Below are 24,896 nucleotides of genomic sequence, written 5' to 3'. Positions count from 1 at the left end.
TGACCTGCAATCTTCTTCCCGACCTCTCCGCCCCATCCCCTCTCCGGTCTATCACCCTCAACCTCACCTCCTTCCACCTAGCATATATAACAGCTCCCGTCCCCCAAATTCCCTCCCCCCCACCTTTTATCTCAACCCGCTTGGCACACCAGCCTCATTCCTGAAGAAGGGCTTATGCCCGAAACGTGGATTCTCCTGCTCCTTGGATGCTGCCTGACCTGCTGCATTTTTCCAGCACCACACTTTTCAACTCTGACACTCCTCATATCCACTTTCCTGCCCTTTCCTCAAAACTCTTACTGACCAAAATTCCATCTATTTCAGCCTTAAATATGCACAAGAACGTTTCCCCTCCTCAGCTCAGTCTTAAATTGGCATCCCTTCATTTGAGACTATGTCCTCTGGTCTTAGACTCTCCCATGAGGGGAAACATCCACTCAGCACTGACCCTGTCAAGCTTCTTAAGAATTCTATATGTTTCAATGAGACCACCTCTCATTCTTCTAAATTTCAATGAGTAAAATCCCAATCTGTTTAACCTTTGCTCATAAGACAATCTCTTCATACTGGAGATCATCCTAGTGAACCTTTGTATTATCTTTCATGGAATCATAGAATCCCTACAGTGTGGAAAATGGCCCAACAAGTCCCACCGACCCTCTGAAGAATATCCCATCCAGACCCTTCACTCTACTCTATTTGTGTAACCCTGCATTTCCCATGGCTAATGTACCGAACCTACATATTCCTAAACACTACAGTCGATTTCCCATGGCCAATCCACCTAACCTGCACATCTTTGGACTGTTGGAGGAAACCGGAGCACTAAGCTGAAACCCATGCATTCCCAGGGAGAATGTTCAAACTCCGCACAGAGAGTCACCTGAGTTTAGAATCAAACCTGGGTCCCTGGCACTGTGAGACAGCAGTGCTAACCACTGAGCCACCGAGCTGCCCTAGAATAAAGGGAGCAGAACTTCTCACAGTACTCTAGATGTGGTCCCCTAGGACCTTGTACATTTCCGGTAAGCCTTCCCGATTATCTGCTGCACCTGTGTGCTAGCTTTCTGTGTCTCAGGCACAAGATCCCCCCAACCCTCTTGTTTTATTCCCCTTTACAAAATGAATACCTTCATATTTTCCCACATTATTCTCCACTTGCCAATTTTTTCCCCATTTCCTTAATGTGTTGAAATGTCTCTGTAAACTGTCTGTACCCTCTCGCAATCTGCCTTGCCACCTATTTTTGTGTCTCTGCAAATTTGGCTACAGTACATTTGCTTCCTTCCTCCAAGTCATTACTCTATATTGTAAACAGTTGTCATCCCAGCACTAATCCCTGAGTCAATCTCACATGGAAACTGGCAGATACCACCCAGGAAGCAGAGTCAATACACTACACAATGCTTCATTTGCCCTGGTCTACCCAACAGCAGAGTATTGCTGCTCAACCTGGTTAGGAATCACTGCATAATCATTGTAGAGATCCATCCTTGGGCAGTCAGGAGGAATATTTTTGAGATACTGAGACCAATACAATAAGAGTAGCTTCCTGTGCTGACACATTGAACCTCCTGATATCTGCAGGGGAAAACAACCCTCTCAAATAAGTAATTGATTAGCCATTAACAAAGCACTCCATTGACACAGTACCTCAAAAAAAAACTCCATTTGTTTGTCTGGAACCTCATGGTGCTGAGTGGTTTAAGTAGTAATGGCCAAGGCTACAGGCAGCATTCTTTGTAAAAGCTACAAGAAAAGTGGACCACAATGTTAGTTCCTAGAAATAAGCATAATATGCAACTTGGCAGATATATTCAGTCACCACCCTGCTTCACAGCGCCAGGGACCCAGGTGTGATTCCACCCTCAGATGACTGTCTGTGTGGAGTTTGCACATTCCCCCTGTGTCTGCGTGGGTTTCCTCCAGCTGCTCTGGTTTCCTCCCACAATCCAAAGATGTGCAGGTGAATCGACCATGCTAAATTGCCCATAGAGTTCAGGAATTTGTAGGTTAGGTGCACTAGTCAGGGTTAAATGCAGAGTAATAGGGTTGGGGAATGGGTCTGGGTGGGATACTCTTCAGAGGGTCAGTGTGGTCTTGTTGGGACAAATGTCCTGTTTCTGCACTGACGTGCTTCTGTGATTCTATGATTCATGCTAAATCACATTAAGTAGAAAGCTATGAGGCGGATCACCCCTTCCCTTCACAGATGTCACCTTTTTATATGAGGCGAATGTGAGGACTGCTGATGCTGGAGATTAGAGTCAAGAGTATGTTGCTGGAAAAGCACAGCAGGTCAGGCAACATCCGAGGAGCAGGAAAATCGCCGTTTCGGGCAAAAGCCCTTCATCAGGAACGAGGTTGGGAGCCTCTGGGTGGAGAGATAAATGGGAGGGGTGTGGGCTGGGGGGAAGGCAGCTGAGAGTGCAATAGGTGGATGGAGGTGGGGGTAATGGTGATAGGAGGGCAGGGTGCAGCCGATAGGTGGGAAAGAAGATGGACAGGTAGGACAGGTGATGAGGGCGGTGCTGAGCTGGAAGATTGGAACTGGGATAATGTGGGTGGAGGGGAAATGAGGAAACTGGTGAAATCCACATTGATGCCATGGAGTTGGAGGGTTCCGAAATGGAAGATGAGGCGTTCTTCCTCCAGGCATCGGGTCATTAGGGAGTGACGATGGAGGAGGCCCAGGACCTGCATGTCCTTGGCGGAGTGGGAGGGGGAGTTGAAGTGTTCAGCCACGGGGCAGTGAGGTTGATTGGTGCGGGTTACCCGGAGATGTTCTCTGAAACGCTCTGTGATTAGGCGTCCTGTCTCCCCAATATAGAGGAGACCGCATTGGGAGTAACAGATATAGTTTTTGACATGTGTGGAAGTGCAGGTGAAGCTTTGATGGATGTGGAAGGCTCCTTTGGGGCCTTGGATAGAGGTGAGGGGGGAGGTGTGAGCGCAGATTTTGCAAATCCTGCGGTGACAGAGGAAGGTGCCAGGAGGGGAGGGTGGGTTGTTAAGGGGGGGTATGGACCTGACAAAGTAGTTGCGGAGGGAGCGGTCTTCACCAAAAGGGGATAGGGGTGAGGAGGGAAATATATCCCTGGTGGTGGGGTCCATTTGTAGGTGGTGGAAATGGCAGAGGATAATGCAATGTATACGGAGGTTGGTGGAGTGGAAAGTGAGGACCAGGGGGTTCTGTCCTTGTTGCAGTTGGATGGGTGGGGTTTAAGGGCAGAGGTGCGGGATGCAGATGAAATGTGCTAGAGGGCATCTTCAACCACGTGGGAGGGGAAATTATGGTCTTGAAAGAAGGAGGTCATCTGGTGTATTCTGTGGTGGAACTGGTCCTCCTGGGAACAGATGCGATGGAGGCGGAGGAATTAAGAATAAGGGATAGCATTTTTACACGAGGAGGTGTAATCCAGGTAGCTGTGGGAGTCGATGGGTTTGTAGAAAATGTCAATGTTGAGTAGGTCACCATTGATGGAGATGAAAAGGTCCAAGAAGGGAAGGGAGGTATCAGAGCTGGTCCAGGTGAATTTAAGGTCGGTGTGTAATGTGTTAGTGAAGTTGATGAACTGTTAAACCTCCTCGTGGAAGCACGAGGTGGCGCCAATGCAGTCATCAATGTAGTGGAGGAAAAAGTGGGGAGCGATGCCGGTGTAACTGCGGAAGATAGGCTGTTCAACATAGCCAACAAAGAGACAGGCATAGCTGGGACCCATATGGGTGCCCATGGCTACCCCTTTCATCTGGAAGAAGTGGGAGGATTCAAAGGAGAAATTATTGAGGGTGAGGACCAGTTTAGGAGTAAAATGATTGAGGCACACAGTGGGAGAGGATGAAGTATTTTGGCTGACATTTGATGGGTGAGAAGTCAAATCACATTGTGGAATATTTGCATAAAACATTACTGAAATATATTGGTGACAATGGAAATGTAGGAAGGTGTACATTGTGTAGGAGGAAATCAGATGTATACAGGATCAGAGCCCTGTGTTCATGCACCACTAATGAACTCCAATATCAATGTGCACAGTCTTATGGAGTAGGATCTATATAATACATGCCAGAAAAAAGAGGCAAGCTATCGCAGTCTTGAGCATTAATTCTCCAATTTATACCTAAACTGTACAGCAGGAACGTGCCCAGTTTTGCTCTTCGTTGGACTCAAGTGATTAAATTCCAATCTAAGCCCATGTCTGCTGGGTTGGGTGTTAAGATTAAAATCAGGGTTTTAATGTTAGATCTTGGCCATGTGAAATATAAATTGGGTAATGGGGAACAATTTGCTGCCATCTACTGTTGTGCTGCTCATGTTCATCTCAATATCTGGGGTTTGAAGGTGAACTACCTCATTTTGTTCAAAACAGATATTGAGATGTGATCATTAAAATGACAGAAACCCTAATTTGAGAACTCTCCTTAAATTGCTTCATCCCGTTTTAAATTCCCTTTTTGACTTGGAATTGAACCTGCAATAACTTGATGTCAAAGAGTCATTGAAACAAAATCCAGCCCAGGACCATGTTACAATGGAGGACATTGATTTGTGATTGTGGAGACAGTGACCTTCTGTTGGAACTCGCCCACACCTTTAGGTCACAGCAATGTGACAGCCACTAAGAAATACATAAATTAATATACAATTAAATATAATGTTGTCTTGTTAGTGTTGTCCGCACTGTATTCGGTTGACGAAAGAAAGGCTCTAAGCATTCAATAAAGTTCAGTAATCCAAAGATTTGTAATTGAAGGCAAGAATATTCATTGTAATAGTATCTTTTACACCTCAGGCTGTCACAAAGAGCTTTATCATCAACATTTAGAATGACTGTTGTAATGTAGAAAACACAGCGATCAGTTTGTACACTGATCCCAGAATCAGAAATAAGATCATGATAATCTGTTTCAGTGATGTTGCTTGAAAGATGAACATTGGCCAGTTCATATTCTTCAATATTATCATGGATGTTTTACATCTGCAGAGAGGACAGACAGGGCCTCGGATTAACATATCTTCTGAAAGGTTGCCCTCTGACAGTGCAACACTCCCAAAGTACAGCACTGAGTATTGTTTCAACTTCATTATATTTTTTATTCATTGCAATGCTTCCAAAGGCAGCATTACTCCAGGGAAATATTGTGGATTTTTAGGTGCAATTTATGTTAAGAGCAACTCAATATTGTGTAATCTTTTTGTGCTAATTTTAAAACCATCGTACTAACCACCCACAAAATCAGCCACAACTCCAGAGTAAATTGAGTTTCAACTAATTGCACTCATTTTCAGGCCTTTAAAGGAGGCTTTGTAAAAGTAATCCTGGCTCTTTTGAGCACAAGGTCTCTAACAGGTCATCTTTAAAACTTCTGAGTGTAAATTCTGCAAACCTAATGAGGAAACTAACTACTGTACCCCCATTCAACTCATAAATATTACTTTGTGGTTTTTTTCAAAAATAACTTTCAATCATTTAAAATCAAGTTACTTACCGGTGATTGATTCATAACATAATTGAACATTGGTAAGTCAGTTGGAAAAATATGGCAAGATTGGAAAAATTGGTTTCTTGACCTTGAGAGACAGAGATCCAATTCTGAAGCCAATTCTGAATAGCCAAGGTCTTTTATCCTGGCTAGGGGAGTCCAAAACAAGAGGGCTTGGATTTCAAGTGAGAGGGGTAAGATTTAAAAGGGACGTAAGTGGCAACTTTTTCATGCAGAGGGTGGTGCGTGTATGGAATGAGCTGCCAGAGGAAGTGGTGGAGGCTGGTGCAATTACAATATTTGATAGGCATTTGGATGGGTACGTGGATAGGAAGGGTTTAGAGGGGTATGGGTCAAATGTTGGCAAATAGGACTACATCAATTTAGGATATCTGGTCAGCATGGATGAGTTGGACCAAAGGGTTTATTTCTGTGCTGTACATTTCTACCACTTTATGACAATAATTATAAATACTTAGTTTTGTGCTGAGCTTATTTTTATCAATATTAATCAAATGACACAAATTACCACAATTAAAAAATAACAATTAATATTTAATATGTTTTATGTTTTAACCATTGTCTGATTGCATTGGTTCATTGTGGATTTTATATTCACTATTGTGCAGAAAAGTTTGTGTGGTTTCAAATTGATACAATTTTGGAACCAATATGAGGCCAGGCCTTCAATTCTGTCCAAAGCAGAAATCTTATGCCAAAAGGTTCCTGGAACAGTATTGACTCCAATTCTAAATCAGCACAGTGAGTTAATGATAAGCCTTGAGACTGTTAGAGCCTTTTTTTTACATTTAAATCCTTAAATAGAGTTTGAATAATAGTGAAAGTGAGTGCTGCAGATGCTGGAGATTAGAAGAAAGAGTGTGGCACTGGAAAAGAACAGCAGGTCAGGCAGCATCCAAGGAGCAGGAAAATCGATGTTTCGGCCAAACGCTCTTCACGAATCTGATAGACAACGTGGGGAAATAAATAGCGAATCTTGAAAAATGTCCATATTACAGAGGAAGCGGTGCTGGATGTGTTAAAACACATGAAGGTGGATAAATCCCTGGATATGATCAGGTGTACCGTAGAACTTTGTGGGAAACTAGGGAAGTGATTGCTGGGCCCCTTGCTAAGATATTTGTATTATTAATAGTCATAGGTGAGGTACCAGAAGACTGGAGGTTGGCTAATGTGGTACCACTATTTAATAAAGGCGACTCTCTGTGTGGAGTTTGCACATTCTCCCTGTGTCTGCGTGGGTTTCCTCCGGGTGCTCTGGTTTCCTCTCACAATCCAAAAATGTGCAGGTTAGGTGAATTGGCCATGCTAAATTGCCCGTAGTGTTAGGTGAAGGGGTAAATGTAGGAGTATGGGTCGGGATGGTATATGCTTCAGCGGGTCGGTGTGGACTTGTTGGGCCGAAGAACCTGTTTCCACACTGTAAGTAATCTAATAATCTAAGAGTCAGGGAACTATAGACTGGTGAGCCTGACTTTGGTGGTGGGCAAGTTATTGGAGGGATTCCTAAGGGACAGGATTTACATGTATTTTGAAAGGCAAGGACTGATTAGGAATAGTCAACATGGCTTTGTGTGGATGAAATCTTAACTCACTAACTTGATTGAGATTTTTGAAGAAGTAACGCAGAGGATGGATGGGGGCAGAGCATTGGATGTGAGCTATATGGACTTCAATAAGCCGTTTGACACGGTTCTTCATGGTAGACTGCTTAGAAAAGTTAAATTACACAGAATAGAGGAAGAACTAGATATTTGGATACGGAACTGGCTCGAAGACAGATGGTGGTGGCGGAGAGTTGCTTTTAAGACTGGAGGCCTGTGACCAACAGTGTACCACAAGAATTGGCGCTTGTCCACTGCTTTTTGTCATTTATATAAATGACTTGGATGTGAACACAGGTTATATGGTTAGTAAGTTTGCAGATGACATCAAAATTGGAGGTGTAGTGGGCAGCTAAGAAGGTTACCTAAGAGTACAATGGGATCTTGATCAGATGGGCCAATGGGCCGAGGAGTAGCAGACGCAGTTTAATTTAGATAAATGTGATGTGCCGTGTTTTGAAAGGCAAATCAGGACAGAAAGTATGCATTTAATGGTAAGGTCCTGGGGAATATTGCTGAACAAAGAGAAAACTTGGAGTGCAGGTGTATAGTTCCTTGAAAGTGGAGTCACAGTGCAGAGGGCGTTTGGTATGTTTTCCTTTACTGGTCAGTGCATTGAGCTTAGGAGCAGGGAGGTCATGTTGTGGTTGTACAGGACATTGGTTCCGCCATTTTTGGAGTATTGGGTGCAATTCTGGTCTCCCTTCTATCGTAAGGATGTTGTAAAACTTGAAAAGGTTCAGAAAAGATTTACAAGGATGTTGTCTCAATCGGAAGGTTTGAGCTATAGAGAGAAACTGAATAGGCTGGGGCTGTTTTCCTTGGAGCATCCGAGGCTGAGGGGTGACCTTATAGAGGTTTATAAAATCATGAGGAGCATGGATGGGGTAAATAGGCAAGGTCTTTTCCCTGGGGTGGGGGAATCCGAAACTAGAGGGCACAGATTTAAGATACGAGAGGCAAGATTTAAAAGGGACAACGTTTTCACACAGAGGATGATGCCTGTATGGAAGGAGCTGCCAGAGGAACTGGTGGAGGCTGCTACAATTATGACATTTAAAAGGCATTCAAAAAGTATATGAATAGGAAGGGTTTGGAGGGATATGGGCCAAATGCTGGCAAATGGGACTAGATTTATTTAAGATATCTGGTTGGCATGGACGAATTGGACTGAAGGGTCTGTTTCCGTGCTGTGTATCTCTATGACTTTATGACTGTATTAATGGTTGCTGCTTTGTCTTGTATTCTGTGAATGGTTTGACACAACTGCATTGCAAAGCATTCATTTAACCTTGGTTTGACCTAGATTAACCTCAGCAATGTACAAACAGCCCAACTTAATCCTGCCTGTGTGTTCTAATTATTTATTGTATATTATCAATGAATTCGTAGCTGCCGCCTTATTATCCATTGTGGGAAAGAGAACAGAAGCAACTGTTTTGTCTATTTAAATATTTTGAATTCAGGGATATTTCACTGACCTTGAACTGAAACTTGTTTCAGATAAAATGGAATTATGACAAACAATAGTATTCACTCAGGAGGTGATTGTAGATAATTGAGCTGCAAACAACTCAAAGAAATTTAAAAACATATCATTCAAGAACTTAAAGTTTTATTATAATGTTGCAACATTGAAAAAATCTAAAACTACAAAAAGTGGTCGTATCAAGTGCTCCTTATAATCAGCAGATGCTGTACTCTTCATTGTTTTAAATGTTTTATGATTAGAGTATAAGAAATAGGAGAGGAAGATTATATAGCCATTGAATATGCTGTTCCATGGAATATGACCATATTTTTAACTGCACGTTTTCTCCTGTTCCTAATATCTTTTGATGCCCGTAGTGACCAAAGCTGTATCATAAAGCTATAAATTTATAATGAAAAGCTATCCACATGCTTCTGAGTTGGAGAATTGAAAAGGTGAACATATTTTAAGTCAAGAAATTTTTACGCATCTCAGTCAAAATGATTAGCCTCTTAACCTGAAACTGCCCAATTGATCTATATTCCCCGCCCAAGGGAAATGACATCCCAATATCTATCCTGCTGAGCCCCTTCACTTTCAGAACCCTAGTATGTAAAAAAAATCAGGTCTAAGGATTTGTTGGATTTTATTTCCTTGTGTTTCTTCAGTACCTTATCTCTGTGAATATTAATTACAAGATGTTGCGGTGGAAGTAGATCATTTGTCCCATTGAATCTGCTCCACCATTCAATGAGATCTTGGCTGATCTGATTATTCTCAGCTCCATTTTTCTGCCTTTTCTTCATAACCCTTGATTCCCTTATTGATTAAAAATCTGGTTATCTCAGCCTTGAATATACATAACAACCCTAGCCTCTACAACTCTCTGCATTATCATATCATAGAAAAAATTCCTTCTCATCTGTGTCTTAAATAGGTGACCCCTTATTCTGAGATTACGCCCTCTGGTCCTAAACTGTCCCACTAGGGAAACAATCTTTCTGCATCTACCCTACCAAGCCCCCTGAGAATCTTGCCTGTTTCAATTAGGTCACCCCTCATTCTTCTAAATGCTAGTAAGTACAGCTCCAAATTGCTCAGCCTCTCTAGATAAGGAAATCCCTCCACTACCTGTGATCAATCTAGTGAATCTTCTCTGGTTGCCTGTAATGTTAATAAGTCATTCCTTGGATAAAAGGATCAAAACTGTTTATAGTATTCCAGGTATGGTCTAGCTAGTGTCATATGTAGTTTTAGTAAGAGTTTCCAATTGCTATATTTCATGCCCTTAGAAATAGCAGCAAAACTTCAATTTTCCTTCCATTACCTATTGAACTTGGATACCAGCTTTTTGTTATTTATTAATAAAGACAACCAAATCCCTCTGTGCTCCAGCTTTCTACAGTCTTTCTCCATTTAAATAACATTCAGCTCCCCTGTTCTTTACTGTCTTTACCACTTGCCTTCCCATATATTTTTGTGTCAAACTTTGCAATAGTACATTCACTTCCCACATCCAAGTCATTGATTGTGCTCCCTGCACTGGTCTGTGTGGCACTCCACTCGTTACATCCTGGAAAATGCCTCCCTTATCCCAACTCTCTGTCTTCTATTACTCAGCCAATCCTCTGCCCATGCTAAAAATCATCCACAACATCATGGGCTCTTGTCTTATTAAGTATACTCACGTGTGGTACCTTATTGAATACTTCTTGGAAATTCAAGTACGTTACATCTATTAGTTCCCCTTTATCTGTCCTGTTTGTTACTTCCTCAAAAAAGTCTAACTTTGCCAGGCATGATTTCCCATTCATGAAACCAGGGTGACTCTGCTTGATTATATTCTATATTTCTAAATGTTCTGCTTTATAATAGACTCCAACATTTTCCCAATGGCAGATTGGCCTATAGTTACCTGCTTTTTATCTCCTTTTTTAAAATAAAAGTGTTAGACTAGATTCCCTACAGTATGGAAACAGGCCATTTGGCCCAACAAATCCACACCAGCCCTCCAAAACGTAACACACCCAGACACATTCTCCCCTGACACAATGGGCAATTTAGCATGGCCAATTCATCTAACCTGCACATCCTTGGACTGTGGGAGGAAACTGGAGCACCTGGAGGAAACACGCACAAACATGAGGAGAATGTGCAAGCTCTACACAGACAATTGCCCAAGGCAGGAATCGAACCTGGGTCCCTGGTGCTGTGAGGCAACAGTGCTAACCACTGAGCCAACTTTGGAGGTTTTCCAATCCTTTTGGATGGATTACTACCCGTGCATCCACTTTCACCCAGAATATTCGCCAAGAACAGATATCCCCACAACTTCATCCGCAGATACCTAACAGACAAACAACGCAATAAGCACTTGCCCTGATATAATTCACTAGCAACGCTACCTTACATAAAGATGTCTCGGAACTGACAGCGAGACTTCTCCGACCACTCGGATTCATTACAGCCCATAACCGACAGCCACACTCAGGCAACAACCCACCAGTTCAAAAGACCCATTACCCATCATGTGCAAGACAAACGTAATTTACAAGATTCCATGTAAAGATTGCACAAAAACACTGTATAGGACAAACAAGCAGACAACGAGCAATCTGCATCCACAAACACCAACTAGACACTAAACACCATGACCAGTTGTCCCTAGTAGCCACACACACAGATAACAAGGACCACGAATTCGACTGGGACAGCACAAAAATCATAGGACAAGCCAAACAGGACAGCCAAAGAAGTTCTAGAAGCATGGCAATCATCCATGGACTCCATCAATAAGACCTAGACCCAATATACCGGCTACTGCAACGAACAACTGGAACCATCAACCGGAAGCAGCAGGAATGGAACCAAATAAATTCCAGAAAGCACAGTACAGCAGTGTTTCACAGGAGGCTGCAAAGTACTAAAGATGTCACCTAGACAGGCGATGAACAGAGAACATAGAAAAATACAGCACAGAACAGGCCCTTTGGCCCACAATGTTATGCTGTGGATTAATTCTAATGTGAAATAAAATAGCTTAACCTACGCACCCCTCAACTCACTGCTACCCATGTGCATATTCGGCAGTCGCTTAAATGTCCCTAATGACTCTACTTCCATCACCACCGCTGGCAACGCATTCCATGCATTCACAACCCTCTGCGTAAAGAACCTTCCTCTGATGTCCCCTCTATACCTTTCTCCTAATATCTTAAACCTATGACCCCCTTGTGCCAGTCAATGCTGCCCTGGGAAAAAGTCTTTAGCTATTGACTCTATCCATGCCTCTCATTATCTTGTATACCTCGATCAGGTCACCTCTCTTCCTCCTTCTCTCCAGAGAGAGAAGTCCGAGTTTAGTCAACCTCTCTTCATAAGGCAAGCCCTCCAGTCCAGGCAGCATCCTCGTAAACCTTCCTTGCACCATCTCCAAAGCCTCTGTATCTTTCCTACAGTAGGGCGACCAGAACTGAACGCAACATTCCAAGTGTGGCCTCACCAGGGACTTGTAGAGCTGTAGCAAAACCTCACAGCTCTTAAACTTGATCCCCCATTAATGAAAGCCAAAACACCATATGCTTTCTTAACTAACCTATCCACTTGGGTGGCAACTTTGAGTGATTTATTAATTAAACACCCAGATCCCTCTGTTCCTCCACACTGCCAAGAATCCTGTCTTTAATCCTATATTCAGCATTCGAGTTCAACCTTCCAAAATGCATCACTTTGCATTTATCCAGGTTGAATTCCACCTGCAATTTCTCAGCCCAACTCTGCATCCTGTCTATGTCACACTGCAGGCCCTCGATACTATCGATGGCATCTCCAACCTTTGTGTCATCTGCAAACTTACTAACCCACCCCTCAAACTCCTCATCCAAGTCATTTATAAAAACTACAAAGAGCAGAGGCACAAGAACAGAGCCCTACGGGACCCCACTCAACACTGGCCTCCAGGCAGAATACTTTCCATCTACAACCACACTCTGCCTTCTGTCAGCCAACCAATTCTGAATCCAGATAGCCAAATCTCCCTGTATTCCATAATTCCTGACTTCGTAAATGAGCCTACCATGGGGAACCTTATCAAATGCCTTGCTGAAGTCCATATACACCACATCCATTACTCGACTTTTGTCGACCTGTCTTGTCTCCTCCTCAAAGAACTCAATCAGATTTGTGAGGTATGACCTGCCCCTCACAACTCCATGCTGACTGCCTTTAACCATGCTACGCTTTTCCAAATAGTCATAAATCCTATCCCGCAGAATTCTTTCCAAAACTTTGCTAACCACAGACGTAAGACTGACTGGTCTGTAGTTGCCAGAGATTTCCCTATTCCCCTTCTTGAAAAGAGGAACAACATTCACCTTCTTCCAATCCCCCAGCACGACTCCCGTGGAGAGTGAAGAGGCAAAGATCTTCACCAGCGGCTTAGCAACCTCCTTTCTCCCTTCCCGGAGCAGCCGAGGATAAATCTGGTCTGGCCCTGGGGACTTATCAATCTTAATGTTTGTCAAAATTTCCAAAGCATCAACTTCATCAATCTTGATCTGTTCAAGCCTGTATCCTAGTTCCTCAAAGTTCTCATTCACAACAAGGTCCCTTTCCTTAGTGAAAACCGAAAAACTCATTTAGGGCTTCCCCTATCTGCTCAGACACCACGCACAAGTTCCCTATGCTATCCCTGATCGGCCCTACCTTCTCCCTGATCATTCTCTTATTCCTCACGTATGAGTAAAATGCCTTTGGGTTCTCCCTAATCCTTCTTGCCAAGCCTTTCTTGTGCCCCTTCCTGGCTCTCCTCAGTCCATGTCTGAGCCCCTTTCTAGCAAACCTGTAATCCTCTAAAGCTATGCTAGATCCTTGCTACCTTCAGATGAAACGTCTGAAAATCAACTTCTCAGCTTGGTGAACATACCCACAACTACAACCACTGGCACCCGAGCTACAAATCTTTATGCAAACCCTGATCCACTTTCATGATTGCTACTTCTTTTAATATCCTACATTACAACCCATCAGGTCCAGAGGACCTATTAGCCTTAAATGTCATTAGTTAATTATATTTCATTTTAAATGCTTATGAATATTATAAATTGTTTTAGTCTTCACATTCAATAGCAAGTATATTGTTTTGGATATTGTTGGGGAGGACAACTTACCAGGGATAAGCCATGGTGCATACATCTCTGGCACAGAGTCCCTATTGCTCAGAAGGGAAGGCAGGAAGAGGAGCAGAGCATCAGTCATTGGGGAAAAAAGCAAATTACTGCGGATACTGGAATCTGAAACCAAAAGAGAAAATGCTGGAAAATCTCAGCAGGTCTGGCAGCATCTGTAAGGAGAGAAAAGAGCTGACGTTTCGAGTCTAAATGAGGGGGGGCAGATTAGGGAGGTTCTTTGGGAATGAGAGAGACTCACGGTTGGAATGTTGCCTCCCAGGTGCCAGGGTTTGTGAAGGCTCACATCGTGTTTTTGGGATTCTTGAGGGGGAGGGAGAGTAGCCTCAAGTCATGGTCCACTTAGGCACCAATGACATAGGTAGGAAAAGGGATCGGGATGTAAGGCAGAAATTCAGGGAGATAGGGTGGAAACTTAGTGCCAGAACAAACAGAGTTGTAGATAACAACTGGTTTGTTGCCCGTGCGACGTGCTTGTGAGGCAAGGGATAGGGAGAGAGAGTAGTTGAAATGTGGCTACAGGGATGGTGCAGGAGGGAGGGTTTCGGATTTGTAGATAATTGAGGCTCATTCTGGGGTAGGTGGGACCTCTACAAACAGGATGGTCTACACCTGAACCAGAGGGGTACCAATATCCTGGGGGGGAAATCTGTTAATGCTGTTTGGGAGGGTTTAAACTAATTCAGCAGAAGGATCAAACTTAAATTGTAGTTCCAGCGCCCAGAAGATCGAGAGTGGTGAGGTGAGAAATATGGTTTCGAGGTTGCAAGAGTTCACCGGCACACAGAAAGTGGTTTGAAGTGTGTCATCTTCAACACCAGGGACATCTGGAGTAAGATGGGTGAACTTGCAGAATGGGTTGGTACCGGGACTTCGATGTTGTGGCCATTTCAGAGATATGGATGGAGCAGGGACAGGAATGGTTGTTGCAGGTTCTGTGATTTAGATGTTTCAGTAATAACAGAGACGATGCTAACAGAGGGGGAGGTGTGGCATTGTTAGTCAAGGACAGTATTATGGTAGCAGAAACAATGTTTGAGGACTCGTGTACTGAGGTAGTATGGGCTGAGGTTAGAAACAGGAAAGGAGGGGTCACCCTGTTGGGGGTTTTCTATTGGCCTTCGAATATTTTCAGAGATGTAGAGGAAAGGATAGCAAAGATAATGCTGGATAGGTGCGAGAGTAACAGGGTACTTGTTATGGGGGACTTCAACTTTTCAAATATTAACTGGAAATACTATAGTTTGAGTACTTTGGATGGGGCAGTTTTTGTTCAATGTGTGCAGGATGATTTCCTGATACAGTATGTAGACAAGACAACAAGGGCTGAGGCCACATTGGATTTGGTACTGGGTAATGAACCTGGTCAGGTGTTAGATTTGGAGGTAGGTGAGCACTTTGGTGATAGTGATCACAATTCGGTTATGTTTACTTCAGCGATGGAAAGGGACAGGTATATAATGCAGGGCAAGAGTTACTGCTGGGGGAAAGGCAATTATGATGCGATTAGGCAAGATTTAGGATGCGTACGATGGGGAAGGAAACTGCAGCGATGGGCACAATTGAAATGTGGAACTTACTCAAGGAACATGCGTGTTTTTGATAAGTATGTACCTGCCAGGCAGGAAGGAAGTGGCCGAGCGAGGATGCCGTGGTTTACTAAAGTGGTTGAATCTCTTGTCAAGATGAAGAAGAAGGCTTATGTTAAGAAGAGATGTGAAGGCTCAGTTAAGGTGCTTGAGAGTTACAAGTTAGCCGGGAAAGACCTAAAGAGAGAACAAAGAGCCAGGAGGGGACATGAGAAGTCATTGGCATGTAGGATCAAGAAAAACTGTAAAGCTTTCTATAAGTATATCAGAAATAAAAGAATGACTACAGAAAGATTAGGGCCAATCAAGGATAGTAGTGGGAAGTTGTGTGTGGAGTCAGAGGAGATAGAGGAAGCGCTAAAAGAATATTTTTCGTCAGTAATCACACAGGAAAAAGACAATGTTGTCAAAGGAGGATACTGAGATACAGATTACTAGACTAGACAGGATTGACATTCGCAAGGAGGAGGTGTTAGCAATTATGGAAAGTGTGAAAATAGATAAGCCCCAGAGCCGGATGGGATTTAACCTAGGATTCTCTGGGAAGCCAGGGAGGAGATTGTAGAGTCTTTGGCTTTGATCTTTATGTCGTCATTGTCTACAGGAATAGTGCCAGAAGACTGGAGGATAGCAAATGTTGTCCCCTTGTTCAAGAAGGGGATTAGAGACAACCCTGGTAATTATAGACCAGTGAGCCTCACTTCGCTTGTGGGTAAAATGTTGGAAAAGGTTATAAGAGATAGGATTTATAATTATCTAGAGAGGAATAAGTTGATTAGGCATAGTCAATACAGTTTTGTGAAGGGTAGGTTATGCCTCACAAACCTTATTGAGTTCTTTGAGAAGGTGACCAAACAGGTGGATGAGGGTAAAGCAGTTAATGTAGTATATGGATTTCAGTAAGGCATTTGATAAGGTTCCCCACGGTAGGTTATTGCACAAAATATAGAGGCATGGGATTGACGGTGATTTAGCAATTTGTATCAGAAATTGGCTCGCTGAAAGAAGACAGAGGGTGGTGTTGATGGGAAATGTTCATCCTGGAGTTCAGTTACAAGGATCTGTTTTGGATCCACTGCTGTTTGCTATTTTTATAAATTACTTAGATGGGGGTGGAGAAGGATGGGTTAATAATTTTGTGAATGACACTATGGTTGGTGGAGTTGAGGATAGTGCTGAAGGATATTGCAAGATACAGAGGGGCATAGATAAGCTGCAGAGCTTGGCTAAGAGATGGCAAATGGAGTTTAATACGAAAAAAGTGTGAGCTGATTCACTTTGGAAGGAGCAACAGGACTAAAGAGTACTGGCTAATGGTAAGATTCTTTGTAGTGCAGATGAGCGGAAATATCTCGGTGTCCAGGTACATAGATCCTGGAATGTTGCCACCCAGGTTGATAGGGTTGTTAAGAAGGCATATGATGTCTTATCTTTTGTTGGTATAAGGACTGAGTTTTGGAGCCATGAGGTCATGCTGCATCTTTATAAAATTCTGGTGCAGCCGCACTTGGAGTATTGTGTACCGTCTGGTCACTGCAAAATAGGAAGGATGTGGAAGCTTTGGAAAAGTTCAGAGGAGATTTACTAGGATGTTGCCTGGTATGGAGGGATGGTCTTATGAGGAAAGGCTGAGAGACTTGGGGCTATTTTCATTAGAGAGAAGGTTGAGAGGTGATTTAATTGAGACATATAAGATAATCAGAGGGTTAGATAGGGTGAACAGTGAAAGCCCTTTTCCTCGGATGCTTTAAATTGATGGGTGATAGACATCGGACTGATGACAGAGGTAGTTTCTTTATTCAGAGAGTGGAAGGGCGTGGAATGCACTGCCTGCAACAGTAATAGACTCACCAATTTAAGGGCATTTAAATGGTCATTGGATAAACATATGGATGATAATGGAATAGTGTAGGTTAATAGGCTTCAGAATGGTTCCACAGATCGGCGCAACATCGAGGGCCTGTACTGCACTGTAATGTTCTATGTTCTATTCTTCTAGCCAAGGCTACTCTCTATTTCTGTCATGTTATACTTTTTTCTAAGTAAGGAGTTTCTGAATCCCTACTTATAGTTTTTTCTCTCTTTTTTAGTACTTGTCGTGTGTGTGTAACAGCAGTGACTCAGCAAAGACACCTTTGTGCAAAAATATTTTATTCAATATTTCCACTACCAGGAAAACACCTCTGTCATGTTACATTCAGTTCAGGATGTGTCATTTATTGCCTATTATTAATTGCTCTGAATATAACTAAGTAGCTAACTTAATCAATTAGTGTGCAGTAAAGAATCAATTATGTTCATTTGGAACTGAAAAAAACCTGACCAGTAAGGATGGTGATTTTATTTTCAGACTGGAATTTAGTGAACCAATGAGTTTTTATGACAGTCAGACAGTTTCACGGTTATTTGTGGTAATGTAACTTCTGAAATCAAGATGTCTTTTGAAGCCAGCATTTGTGTTTCTTTTCAGTTAGTAATCTATCTAAAGACTGCACAACATCCTGCACTTCACTCAGTCAAATCTGTAGACAAGAGCAGCACAGCATACATTCATTTAGTAGACTTAGGGGGTTGTGCCAGGTACATGACATTGTGCAGTAAAGTAGAAGAATAGGAACCTACTGTCCAGATGGCCACATGGTTATCATTAATGATTCCCTAGTACCTTGTGGTCTTGGAATCAAGTTCTGCTGCTGGTTGATAATCAACTGTTCCTTAAGTGATTCCCACATCTTCTTTTCCATGTCTGTGCCTGGAAATCCGTTCAAATGTTACAACCCTCTCTGCATGTGATAATTCTAAAGTTGCCCTTCTCAAGTGTCCTTGTGGAACGGCTAAAACTTTGAAAATCATCATTTACTGAAAATATCAACCACTGGGAAATGGTGCTTAACCGTCAACATTACACAACAATTGCTGGCAAAAGATTAGAAAAAAAAATTAGAGTTGAAATTATTCCAATTCATGTATTGTTCTAGTGAATTCTAATACATTCTGTCTCAATTCAAGTCTGTCTGGCATATTTTAAAAATCACACAACACCAGTTACATTCCAGTAGGTTTATTTAGAAGTTCAAGCTTTCGGAGCACTGTTCCTTCAATTGCTGATGAAGGAAGAGCAATCTAGGTTTTTTCAGTACATTGCATCAGTTGTATCACACTTTGATCTTTTACTTTAAATTCTGTGTCCTATGATCCTGCCCGTCTAGCTATGAGAGGAAGGAGCAGCGCTCCGAAAGCTTGTACTTCCAAATAAACCTGTTGGACTGTAAGCTGGTGTTATGTGATTTTTAACTTGGTCTTGCCAGCGGCACCCACGTCATGTGAAAGAATACAAAAAGCTCCCACATTAGCTAATAATGAGAGAAGGCATGACTCTTCGAATCATAGAATCACCACAGTGTGGAAGCAGGCCATTCAGCCCATTGAGTGCACAGCAACTCTCCGAAGAATATCCCACCAAGCCCCACCCGCTACTCTATCCCTGTAACCCGACAATTCCCATTGGTAATCCACCTGGCCTGTGCATCACTGGACATTATGTGCAATTTAGCATGGCTAATCTATCTAACCTGCACATCTTTGGACTGTGGGTGAAAACCAGAGCACCCGGAGAAAAACCATGCAGACACGGGGAGAATGTGCAAATATCACACTGATAGTCACCCGAAAATGGAATCAAACCAGGATTTCCTGGTGCTATGAGGCAGCAGTGCTAACCACTAAGTCACTGTGCTGCCCAAAAGAAACTGGAACAGTTAATTGTACAGGCCCATTATGATATGTGGCTAGCTATAACTTTCAATGATTCCTTAGAATGAAGCCAATGACATCGTGTGGAACATTCAAACTTTTTTTCCCAAGCGTAATGATAGGTCCAAAATATACAGGATATCCCCACCCCCACAATTGTGACCCTGTGCCTCTCGGACATCTAAGTGGCCCACTCAATCGGCTTTTTCGGCGGTTCACATCCTGGAACAGTAATATCCTGCACCTATAGCAGGCAGCCATTTTGAGGCTGCTATTGACACAACAACGCCAAAGGATCAGGAGCCGTAAGAAAGGTAGATTACTTTTCAGGAAGGGACCATGGGGTTGGGGTCAGGGGGACTGGAGGCAAGGGCAGTGTGTGGTTTTCAGCACCTACCTCTGCCCTCAATCACTCCTACATTGAAGTGGATTGAGGACCCCACTCAATCCCAGTAGGTAGCTCCATTTCATCAGTGGGGAAGGTCGCCTGTATTGTACCTATCACATTTCCAACGCCCCTCCACCAAGTCCCTCCTCCCTACCTTTTATCTTCTCCTGCTGAACACTCTCTGCTCATTCCTGAAGAAGGGCCTGTGCCCGAAACGTCGAATCTCCTGTTCCCTGGATGCTGCCTGACCTGCTGTGCTGTTCCAGCAATAAAGTTTCAACGCCTGTATTGTCACTTGTATGAAACAGAGTTAGTAGTCAAGGTGGCATGAAGAGACCACTATGTCTATAAATGACCACTTAAATGTTCAAGTTACAGCAAGGCAGGAAGATGAAACTCAGGCCTCCCTGCCCAGAACTTAACTCCCAGGATGATAGGAACTATCCCTCACCTCCATCCGGGGCCCCAAACAGTCCTTCCAGGTGAAACAGAGGTTCATCTGCCTCTCTTCCAACCTGGTTTACTGCATCATGTGCTCCCGATGTGGTCTTCTCTACATCGGGGAAACCAAACGTAAATGTAGGGAACGGTTCGCCGAGCAGCTTAGCTGGGCCTGCAGGGGCCGACTGCACCTCCCAGTCACCGCCCATTTCAGTTCCCCATACCACTCCCTTTCTGACATGACCATCCTTGGTCTCTTCCATTGCCACAGCGAACCAAACCGCAAATTGGAGGAACAGCTCATCTTCCGCCCGGAGGACTCAACATTGAGTTCTCCAATTTCAAATAAGCTCATTCCACCACCCCCTCTACCTGGAGCTCCCCCCACTCCCCCAACCACCAGCCCAACCCCAACCCTGCAGTCCTGAAGAAAGGTTATACCCAAAACGTCGACTTCTCCACCTCTTGATACTGCCTGGCTTGGTGTGTCCTTCCTGCCTCCTGCTGTCAACTAATCCCTTAGGCAAGCAAACATTTTGCCTATGTTCAATGACTTACATAAAATAAAATTTTACCTAAGTACTTAATAACCTTATGTCCTATGCAGCCCATCGTGAAACTGATTGTTCAGGATATCATTTGATATCAATGATAATCACATCCACCTGATTGCGGTGCTCCGAAAGCTAGTGCTCCCAAATAAACCTGTTGGACTATAACCTGGTGTTGTGTGATTTTTGACTTTGTCCACCCCAGTCCAACACTGGCACCTCCAAGTCATGGATATCAATGATAGTTCTGTCATGCAGCACAAATCCTATAATAAAACAAAGAACTGCAGATACTGAGATCTGAAACAAAAACAGCCACTGTTGGAGAAACTCAGTAGGTCTGGAAGCATCTGTGGTGAGAAAATAGTGAATGTTTCGAGCCCAGTGACCCTTCAGAAGATGACTACTTTGCCAAATGCAATGGCTTTATGCATTTTTTACATGCAAAGATGGGTTTTCAAAAACCCAAAAGGGGCATAATTTCAGACTAACACAACCTTGAGTGTGTTTGCGGCAAAGAATTCCACAGATTCACTGCTTTCTGAGAGAAGAAATTGCTTCTTATCTCTGTCTTAAATTAGCAAACCTTTGCTCTGAAATTATTCCCTCTGGTCCTAGATTCTTCTACAAAGGGGAAACAACCTCTCAGTATCTATCCTGTCAAGTCCTCTAAGTATCTCACATGTTTAAATAAAGCCTCCTCCATTCTAATTTTCAATAAGCACAAGCCCAACTTAGTCAACCTCTCCTCCACACAGAATCAACCTTGTGAACCTTCACTGGACTGCTTCCAATGCCAATTATTTTTTAGATAGGGGATCAAAACTGTTTACAGTATTTCAAGTGTGCTCTGATTACCACCTTATCGAAATCCATCGACTAGTTCCATTTTATCTTTCCCACTTATTACCTTAAGAGTCATATAGCACACCTCCAATTAATAATTCAGGCACGACAAATTTCCCCTTCATGAAGCCATGCTTGATTATGTTATGTATTTCTAACTGCTGTAATGTTACAGCCTTTATAATGGATTCCAACATTTTCTCAATGATGGATGTTAAACCAATTGATGTGCAGCTATTGTTTTCATTAGTCTGTTGTGGTTCTGTTCGCCGAGCTGGAAGTTTTTGTTGCAAACGTTTCGTCCCCTGGCTAGGCGACATCATCAGTGCTTGGGAGCCTCCTGCGAAGCGCTTCTTTGATGTTTCCTCCGGTGTTTATAGTGGTCTGTCCCTGCCGCTTCCGGTTGTCAGTTTCAGCTGTCCGCTGTAGTGGTTGGTATATTGGGTCCAGGTCGATGTGTTTGTTGATGGAGTTTGTGGCTGAAAGCCATGCCTCTAGGAATTCCCTGGCTGTTCTCTGTCTGGCTTGCCCTATGATAGTAGTGTTGTCCCAGTCGAATTCATGTTGCTTGTTGTCTGCGTGTGTGGCTACTAAGGATAGCTGGTCATGTCGTTTCACCCGAGCTACAAATCTTCGCACAAACTTTCATTAGTCTATCTTATTTTGAATAAGGAAGTTACTCTGGCAGATTTCAAATCCTCTGGGACTTCTCCAAAATATAAGAATGCCTGGAGGATTGTGACCAGAGCATCCAACATCTCTATTCCTTTAACATCCTAAGATGCAACTCATCAGGTCCAGGGGACAATAGGCCTTTATCCCCATTATTTCCCTAGTCCAGCTTTCACATTAAGAATACCCTCTATTATGTTGTGTGATTCTATCACTGTGCTAAATGGGACAGATTTCAAATAGATCTAGCAAATCAAAATTGAACATCGATGAGGTGCAATGAGTCCCCAAAAGCAGCAGAATCATACACCAACACAATCTGCCAACTCATAGATCGACATATCTCCCACTCACCATTACCATCAACCCTGGTTCAGTGGAGAGTGCAGGAGAGATCCCTGGATGAAAGATCCTGAGACAGCACCTTTCAAACCTACTACCACTTCCATCTAGAAGGACAAGGGAAACAGATGCATAAGAACACCACCACCTGCAAGTTCCCCTCCAAACACTCACCATCCTGACTTGGGAATATATCATTATTTCTTCATTGTCACTGGGTCAAAATCCTCGAATTCCCTCCCAATGGCCATTGTGGGTCTAACCACAGCTAATGGATTGCAGCAGTTGAAAAACGCAGCTCACCACTACTTTCTCAAGAGCAACCAGGGACAGGTTGGCCAGACAGCGATGCCCATGTCCTATTAGTGAATTTTAAAAAGTACCTTTTCTCTAGTGATTGTTAATATGTTTATTTCCTATTCTGTTTTAGCCTCTTATTTATTGAGTATTTCTTTTGCAATGTGTTAGTGTCCTCCACCATGTAGACTAATGCAAAGTATTTAGGGACAGGTTGGCCAGACAGCGATGCCCATGTCCTATTAGTGAATTTTAAAAAGTACCTTTTCTCTAGTGATTGTTAATATGTTTATATATGTGTTAGTGTCCTCCACCATGTAGACTAATGCAAAGTATTTATTCAACTCTTCTGCCTTTTCCTAGTTCCTCATTATTATTTTCCCAGCTTCATTGTGCAAGGTACCTATGGTAACGTTCGTCTCCCTTCCTTTTCATATATTTAAAGAAGCTCTTTTTTTGTTACTTGTCAATTTGTCCTCATGATTTACTTACACCTCTTCATTACTTTTATTTGTTGTATTTTATTGGCTTTTATTCCCTTCCTAAAATCCTTCTTCCTCACTGGGATGCTTGCATTCACCTATTTAATTTCATAGAATTCATCTTTTCAAGCATTTGTTTCAAGGCAAAAAGGTCAATTTGTCACCTTTTCTTATTTGCATTTTGTGTAGATTGTGTATTCTCCTTTAGTGGAGATTGAATCTGTATGGGTATATGGATAGGAAGGGTTTAGAGGGATATGGGCCAAGAACTGGTAAATGAAACTAGATTAGGTTAGGATATCTAGTCAACATGGATGAGTTAGACCAAAGGGTCTGTTTCCGTGCTGTACGTCTCTATGACTCTATGAATGATGAAGAGAACACTTAATGGGTATATTATCTTCAGAAAATATGAGGAGATGTTTACTTAGAATATTTGATAAATAGAATCCTATATCCACTATCTCCACAAAAATGAGTTTTTCAGCAGCTAAAGCACTTTTACCAATCCTTTTTAATATTTAGCTTTCTAATCAAAAGGATATTTCCACCATTACCCATAAAAGGTATTACACAACCTCCATCCAGAAGACTAGTGTGTGAAATGCATTATTTGGTTTATCTTAATTCAGATTTTTCCAGATTTAATTTATACAATGTTTTACTTACCTAAAATATTATTCATTTTATTCTGATTCATTTTAGGATTTAACTCTGACACAATAATACTAACATCTGATCTAATCTGAATGCTAATCCAGTTCAGTGAACTGATCAAGCTGCACAATTGCTGTGTCTCATTTTTAGATATAACATCTTTTGTCTGTAGTACTTTATCATGATTAGCTAGGAAGGGAGTAGCCCCTCTATATAGGATTGTTGATCCTGTTTAATATCTAAATCAATAAATATAAATTACCTCACACGCTTTATTCCCAATTTATAATGAGTATGTGAAACTCATTTGTAATATATATTATGGACCAGACCAAACTTTCTCAAGGCATATCAAGGAGACAGCCTCGACCCTAACTTTATCTTACTGAGAGGCAAGTGTGAAGTGCTATGTTCGAGATATGATTGAATTGTTCAAACTACTACACTTTAAGTAAACCACACTTTATTCTTACACCACAATTAAAATACAAACAAAAAGGAAGAATTGGCACAACTTTAACTATTATTTAATTATTATTTAACTACTGCTCATCAACTATTCCAGTATAGCAGCATCCCATAAATGCACCCTTAGCAGAGGCAAATTCAGGAAAACAGATTTCCCTTAATTGTTGTCTCCTCTATTTCAGGAGAAGGAACATGGACAGAATTAATCCAGCAGCATTGAGAAAGCTCAAACTTTTGCAGCAGCAGAGAGACAGCTGTGTCTTGCAGCTGCTAATTCAAAACCCCAACTTCAACAACTGAAAACAAAGCTAAAACCTTCAGTCTGTCTGAGCCTAACTCATGCTCCTTTTGTTTACTTAAAAAGTATCCAAAACTATTTACTCTGCTTTCTATGAAGTAGGAATCTCGGCATAAGGTTTACAACACTCTTTCAAGAGAAATAGATCAGAACAAATCCCTCTTAAAGGCAAAGTTAAAAATCACCCAACACCAGGTTATAGTCCAACAGGTTTAATTGGAAGCACACTAGCTTTCGGAGCGTTGCTCCTTCATCAGGTGGTAGTGGAGGGCTCAATTCTAACACACAGAATTTATAGCAAAAATTTACAGTGTGATGTAACTGAAATTATACATTGAAAAATTGA

The sequence above is a fragment of the Chiloscyllium plagiosum genome, chromosome 30 (genome assembly GCF_004010195.1).
Source record: "Chiloscyllium plagiosum isolate BGI_BamShark_2017 chromosome 30, ASM401019v2, whole genome shotgun sequence".
Taxonomy (NCBI): Eukaryota; Metazoa; Chordata; class Chondrichthyes; order Orectolobiformes; family Hemiscylliidae; genus Chiloscyllium; species Chiloscyllium plagiosum.
The sequence above is the reverse complement of the archived record's forward strand: the minus strand, read 5'-3'. Positions refer to the sequence as shown.